Source organism: Orbicella faveolata, unplaced genomic scaffold (genome assembly GCF_042242905.1).
Source record: "Orbicella faveolata isolate gen_17 unplaced genomic scaffold, um_ofav_v1 contig_46, whole genome shotgun sequence".
NCBI classification, from domain to species: domain Eukaryota; kingdom Metazoa; phylum Cnidaria; class Anthozoa; order Scleractinia; family Merulinidae; genus Orbicella; species Orbicella faveolata.
In genome coordinates, this window is record NW_028301576.1 from 15,277,309 (window position 1) to 15,285,000 (window position 7,692).

At 39.1% G+C, this 7,692-nt stretch overlaps 1 long non-coding RNA gene across 1 annotated transcript; it reads right to left on the reverse strand.

Annotated features, from left to right (window-relative positions):
* Positions 1–763: 763 nt before the first annotated feature.
* Positions 764–1,185, reverse strand: LOC149098601 (uncharacterized). Its single transcript, XR_016203911.1, has 2 exons — positions 1,095–1,185; positions 764–1,047 (listed from the first exon to the last, which is right to left on the reverse strand). It is a non-coding gene; the product is annotated as an uncharacterized LOC149098601 (long non-coding RNA).
* Positions 1,186–7,692: the final 6,507 nt, after the last annotated feature.

The window sequence follows — 7,692 nt, forward strand, 5'->3', positions numbered from 1 at the left end:
ATGCTAAGAGCAACAAGCCCACAACAACGTTCATGTTATATTTGCAAAGTAAAGAAGGTACTTTAAGAGTGTTGTGTGATCAAGTTCGACAAGCAAAAATCATTCGTTTCTCGTTGGTCAGAAATTCAGTTGCAAGTGAGGATTGATAATAAATCAAAGATTTCTTTCAAGATTACAAAAATGTTGAGACAACTGGGATCGAAACTCCTCAAAGGAAGTTTTTTAATTGGATCACAAAATTAACCAAATGAGGGGGGAATCTGCTGCATTCATTGCATTGCTCTAAGCATGGTCACCCACTGATGCTGTGGACTGAGCTACTTAATTTAGAAGACAACCAGGTACTAGAAATAGAAATAGTTGAATTCAGACATTGGAGATCGTCACACTCATGTGTTGCGGGAATGACCCACAACGTGACCAGCCACCAGTTGGCCTGATAGCTCAGTTGATAAAGAACTGCACCCGTATTACGTAACACCGGATGTACTGCTTTACCAACCGAGCTATGAGGGCAACTGGGAGCTGTTCACGTTGTGACTTCCTTATATACTCGCAGATGGTGAAGATATGCAAGTGGACATTTTTCAGGCTTTATTTTTGATGATCTTTCAACTCTTTAAATTTTTCTTCCACGGTTCACGTATGTTACTTTCATTTATTATATGGCTGTGCCTCACAAGGACTGGGAACTACCGAATTCACGAATTTGATTGGCTGAAATCGATATTGACCGCGGTCCAGATTTTCCCATCTAGACCGGTTTCATTTTGCGTTGAAAAAGTAGCAAACTAAAATACAAAAATGTTCACCATTTTCTTTTATTTTCTTCTCAATCATTTATGGAAATGCCAAAAAGCCTAATGACAAAAAAAAAAAAAGTAAAGAGGACGAGCAAATTTCGGCAGGTTTAAGTTAAGCTCATCGCCGTTCGCAAGCAAAATGTTAGCAAACCAGTTACATTAAACGAATTTAAGTTTTCTTCTTTGCCATATAATAAACATCTTATTAACCGAGCTAAGTCGGTGTGTATGGGAGAATCTTGACCTCGGTCGTGTGTACAGACCTCACTGTGTTCGGTCTGTACTCACGACCTCGGTCAAGATTTTCCCATACAGACCTCCAGCTCGGCTAATAAGAGCTAAATATTTACTTTGCCGTTGGATACGAATAGCACGAACTACAACTCCCACGCTCACCGTCACTGTGTTGTGTTCTTAATTCAAGACACCTTTTAGTGCCCCTCTTCGTGAGAGTGTATAAGTGCTTAGCCTTGGATCAAACGCTAGGAGAGAGGATCCTGCTATGGTCATCATTGTTTGCACCATCCCATTCAAGCCATTCCAAGTTGCCTTTTGCCTCTGCGTCAAAACGAGTCTTCGTGCGAAACCATTTACATATATGAAAATGTATAGGTTCATTTGTTAAGGAAATTTTTTTGAGTAATTCTTTTATGTAAATCAAACTCATTTTCATCTTAAAAGAGTTTTGAACAAGGACTCGCTTTGAAAAAGAAGCGCAAGGTAATTCGAAAATGAGCTGTTACTCTAGTGAAACTAAAACGCGCCGGTCTGGTGGGCCTCTACGTCAATAGGCCCTTTGCACGATCCGGTCACATGGCTCAAAATCACACACGCTGGGACGCAAGTTGCACAGTGGAACTTCTAAAACAAAGGCAGGTCAAGGTGGACTTGTACGAGTTGCTTTATTTTGGAAGTCGCACTGTGCAACTTGCGTCCCAGCTTGTGTGATTTTGAACCACGTGACCGGGTCGTGCAAAGGGCCCATTGCTTCCTCAAATAACAAGCGGTGGTATTTCACAGCGAAGTGTTTCCTACTAGGTTTTTTTTTTGCAGAGTTTTTAAGAGCTTTTTTGGTGAAGTAACGTTCGTTCATTTAGGGTGCTTTCTTTGCAGTTACCCGAACTGTTCCCTGTTTACCGAAACATAGACGAGGCTCGCTTTCTGTCCCTCAAAATGCAAGCGCTCAAAAGACGCTCGCAGGCTTGAGTTTCTTTGCACATTCATGGATTTGTTTCCCTGTTTACAATATAAAGTTGAAATCGATGTGGAGAAAAAAAAAATTGAAATTCTAAACCCCCCAGCTTATAACCGATAACGCGACAGAACACGCAATTCATTAGACAATAGATAGCGTTTTTTCACCCTTTGAACAATAGGCCACATTCGATATATCAACATTCTGGCATGGCTCCAAGGCCTCCAAGACAAACTTCTTTCTATATTTAGTGGTGTTTTCTGTGTATCCAAGTCTCTTGCGAATTGAGGGACAAAATCAACTTAAAATAATTGCCACTTTGACCGGAAAGCCTCGGAGCCATGTAAGAATATTGATATAGCGAAAGTGGCCTATTGGCCCTTAATGGCGAGGAATGTACGGACTTCAACGTAAACGAGACATTGGACTACAAAAAGTCCCTTGTTTGCCTCCATTCATCGCACGAGAAGGGATCAAGAGACTAAAAGTGGTTCATGCTCCATACCTGTGTGGGAGAGGCACTAAGAGAGTGGTGTCTTGTTAAGGTGATTCCTCACATTTGCATTGCGCATCCTTACTGCGCATAATTTATGGCGTCATTGGCGTGCGTTCGTGCACGCGCACATTGAAAACATGGCGGATTTGCCTTGATATTGAGTTCTGTCAGTTGAAAAATGGCTATAGCTCACTAACGAGATCGGGCACCCCCAAATTTTTTCCAGTCATTTTAATCAACTAATCATTAGCTTTGCGTGAGAAAACACTGATCTGATTTCTATTGTTGAAAATTGAATAAATAAGGAAAATAGCAGCTGCACTGTAGTCTTTTCTATTTTGCAGTTTGAGAGTCGTGACAAGCAATTTGGCTCCAATATATTAACAAGGATTCAGCTGTCTGTCAAAATCAAACTTAAAAAGTTTTATTTGTGTTCGACACAAGTATTGACTGTAGTTTGAGGCGTGTTTTCATGAGGCTGGACTCACAAAAAGTTTACAATAACTTGGAATGCGTTCTTGTAATAAGCACTAAATAATGCTAAAATGGGGCATTTTTAATGCCTCACTGCTCCTTAACGAGCACGGGCACCCCCCTTTTTTATTTTATAATTTAAGTTCTCATATGATAAATATTCAGCGGGCAAAGTTTGAACTAAAATCTATTGGCAGTTTTATTTCAGGGAAATTACCTTAAGAGTTATGAAAAAAGGAAAAACTGGTTTAATGTGATGCAGGCTGCGTAGGTATATATGAAACGAGCTCTCCACCATTTGTTGACAGATCAGGACGACGTTCACGGCAAGTAACACAACACTCTTGACTTTATTGAACACGAGCAACGCAACGAGAAAACAACTTCGACGAGCTTCGAAAACATGTGCTCTATTAAAGCTATACAAGAGACTATACACTATGTGGCGTAATGGTCAAGAAGTGTCCCACTACATATGGGGGGTTAATGAGATGTGGGTCTCCTTAGTATATGTGGGGGTGGTACTAAATGTGAGTTAGCTGAGTAGGGGTCTGTGGGAATAAATCGATTATACATGCGGGTTATTGCTACATGGTTTTATGACTGAATATTTCATGAGCTTTTACTTGCGATGTGGAGCAAATTGACCGCCCAACTATCCGATAGTATCCCGCTTAAAAAGAGAAAGAACAAGGGTTTCACGGAGAGCCTATGAGACAACACTGGGGTGATGGTTAAACTGGTTTTTGAGACCGGGAAGATACGATCATTCAAAATGGCGATCCTATCTTATTAGAGAACGCGAGTCCTTGTAAAACATGTCACACCAGTTTCAGAGAATTGGTTAAAGAAAATACCACACACTATTTTTGAAGTGGAAATCAACAAACTTTAATGATTGACAATCAAATGTAGTCTTGCTTCAGATTTTAATTTGAAGAATCAAATGTAGACATCAAAAATGACAAGAAAGCTTTCGAGCTGGATATAGCACTTGTGAACCCTCGTTGCCGGACAGTTTCTGCAATTATCATCTCCGTGGCAAAGATAACTCTTGCAGGCCGCTGTTCTTCTCAGGAAGCCACATCACAATTTTGAATATGAGTTTACCCCTTTTTAAAGATTATACATGGAATGCAGGTGGGATTGTAGCTCTTTTCTAGATGACTTCATCGGCAGTGCTAAAGAGACAACAAACGGCAAGGGCTCATCACTGATATTAACATACGAAACATTTCTCTATTGATTACAATGAGTTTTGAATGTTTTGTACCGTTAAAAAGTGTTTGAAAAGAAGTGGACTTTTTAGGCTATGTTCACACTTGGTGTCGCTGGGTACTAATGTGAACACACCTTTTTCCCAGAAATGTAGCAGCTCTCGTAAGCTCGTAATTCTCTTCATTGTTAGCAGCTGTTATTGTTTTAGGTCTAAGGGCATTGTTTCTGTTGTTTGTCGTATTGTTCTCTCAAAGGGTAGCAAGCCATTTATGTGAGACCTTACGAGAGCTGTTACATCACCCCTTTTTTCCAAGTACTCACACCAGAATTCGGACACAGTGCCGGTGTCCGGGTTCCTTTTACTCGGGCACTAAATGGTACTTGGATACTTGAGTACCAGTGCAGAAACGCAGAACTATTTTGGGCCGGTGCCCATGCACAAGCGCTAGGGCACCAAGTGTGAACACATTTTTACTCGTTAAATTCGGCGAGTGAGATCTTCGTCAACCACTGGATGCTCATCAGGAGGGTGGCCATTTGAAATGTCCATCTGAAACTGAATAAAGACAAGCTTTACAAAGTTAGAATACTGTCCAAGACTTACGGAACGCGTTTCCAGCTGTGAACTGCTATCTCTTTTACCTGTTTTAGCACTTCCTATTCCCTATTTTCCAATTCCCTTTAATACACTCTGTTTGCACTCTAAATTTTACAGAAAATATTGTTGTGAAATGCTCTTGGGAGTATGCCGACCTCCCAAGAGCATTTCACAACAATAGTTCATGCAAAACTTGGTGGGCAAACAGAGTGCATTAAGGGGAATTGGAAAACAGAGAATGTGCAAACTGTTGGCAGCTGTGTAAAAGATTCTCCTTGACAAGTAAATCACATGTATAACACCTGAAAATTAAGAAAAAAATAAGTGCAGTCATTAATACTTCAATGAACCGAGACAGTACTTCGTTTCCCGGAGTACACCGAAAAAAGAGATCTCGAGAGAATCAAGAGGCCTTTTGCAACAGTTGGTCACGTGATCGATAAGTTCCAAACTTAGAGCTACAGACAAATAAATTTCAGGACTTCAACGAGCATGTTTTAAATAGCCAGCTGAACACCAATTTTCAGACCAATGCCGTGTAAGGTTAAGCTTTAATGACGATTTGGAAATTACAAAAATTAGAAAGTTTTCTATGGAAGCGACGAGGCTTTGCCCTCAGTAGTATGAGGCGGATGACTAGATCAATTTATTCATGAATTCAGCAGCCTGGAATTAATGAGCAATGAATCCAGAACCGGTTTGATAAGATGCAGGCCGTGTAGGTATATGTGGGGGAAATTGAGAGGGAGAATAATTATACATGTGTGTGTTATTGTTTTAAGAGTTTTATTCTTGAATAATAAATGGCTTTTTAAGAGCGATGTGTGTGTTGTAGTGGAGTGAACGTACCGCCTAACCATCCGGGTGATATCGCGCTTATAAAGTTAAGAACAAAGGTTTCGCTGAGAACCGATCAGAGAACACTGTAAAACCGGTCAGATGGTTTTGATGATTCAAAATAGCGGAGTTATCTTGCAGTAACGGTTGAGTAATGGAGTAACAGTTAAGTAATAATGCAAAAACCAGTCAAGCCGGTTTTGAAGTAATGCAATTCAATTCTGGTATTTTCTAGAGTAAAACCGGTTTTTATATCTCCTATTTATATACCTTTCTACAAAACAAAAGAATCAAAAGAGTTTGAAAAAATAAGGGAGAGACAGAGAGAGCCAGATCGTTGCTTTGGACATGGAGGCACTAACGACCCGTATGAAACGTTTAGAGTTGGAAGACAGAATTATAATCCTACTGAATCAACTGTGGGATGCGATTTGTCCCAAGTCCTCAGCGCGACATACAGTAGAAGTCAGTTGGGAACCAAATGGTATGGAAGCGACTGTTGGTGAACTCAGAGTTCCTACCTTCTACTTTATGAACGAAAGGAAATTTTCGCAGAAAATACGACAGTTGCTCAAGTTGCAAGTACAATGGGAACAATGGCTCAGGAAAATAATTTATTAGAACTTTGTGAATGACTGGATTGAAGAACCTTTTACACCATGGTACTTACGAAGAACCAAAGCGTTCATCATCAAACAAGAAGAGACATTTGTTCAAAAAGTTTACAAATATTTATTTAGTCCTACAGAACTGTGTTAGGTAAAAACAAAAAGAAAAGCTCGTCTATTTACATTGGTTTAGAAATGCATGGATGTATTTACAAAAGACACAATAATAGAAAAAAAAAATGAAATTGAAATGAAAAAGAAAACATTTGTGGTATATATCCATCACACGGTTTTTAAAATAAGTGTATTTATAATGCAAAAACGGAAAAGAGTTAAAATTGATGTTAATAAAACGGGATCTATATTATTTACAAGGTTGATTTTTAATAAAATCAGAAACAAACAGTAATTGGTGTGCACGACATTGCCTGCGTATATTTTACTCGCGATTAAATCCAGTACCAGCATAATTTTGCATTTAAAATAAGATTTTGTACACTCGCGTAGACATTGTTCGAGACTAATGAGAAGTTAGCCATAATAATGACGAAGCTGCCTCATTAAACGCGAACAATGTGGCATACCGCCGACATGCACGCGGCAATCCTTCTTATATTAAATGCAAAATCATGTCTTTGCAAGGGATTTAATCCTGTGTCTTAATATACACACGCAATGCACGTCCTCTGTACTTGGATTTCTGGGTGTGTTTCCCTGCAAAACTACGAAAAAGGAAAAAACGAAGCGTTAATTACATGAGATTTCAATAACTTCTCGATCAGTGACATTCCAATAACAGTTTAAAAAAAAGCGATTAACCGATTATCCTATATCATCAAAAGACGCGACTGTCGGATTAATACACAAAAGACCTGCTTATCTTTTTTTTTTTTTATATTGACTGATTAGAACTGTACACCAAGACATCTTGTTCAAAACACCTCTTACTTGTCTTAAATGCCTCATGAGCATTTCATCCACTGCCGTTTCTTCTTTGGAAGGCAGGGGATACTGCTCCGTATAGGCGGGGCATTGTATGGCCGTTCGGATCTTTGTTCTCATCCAACTGAAATGAAACAAAAGGTACAGTTTAAGTAAGTACTCTAAAAAACTTGACAAAGCACCATTAGAATTGTTAATTACAATATGCCTTACCGTACTTTACATCTAGTGTGGGCAACAGCCGGAGGATGGAATGTTGAAGTCCTCCTCCAGACAAATAAAACAAACGTTTAGAACCTGCAAGTAAAGTGTAACAAAAGTTAATTTAAAAATTGCAAGAAAGACGTTGTAATGAAAATGAATAGCGCAATAATTCATTCGGTCAGAGGAGTTATTTCTTAAATAAAATAAGTTATAAAAGAGTTCTGCACGACTCAATTAAACAATAGTTCATGTCAATGAAATATTTTTATTTTTGTTTTTATCAAGCGTTTATGGCTGCGTTTTCGTTTTTCTAAACC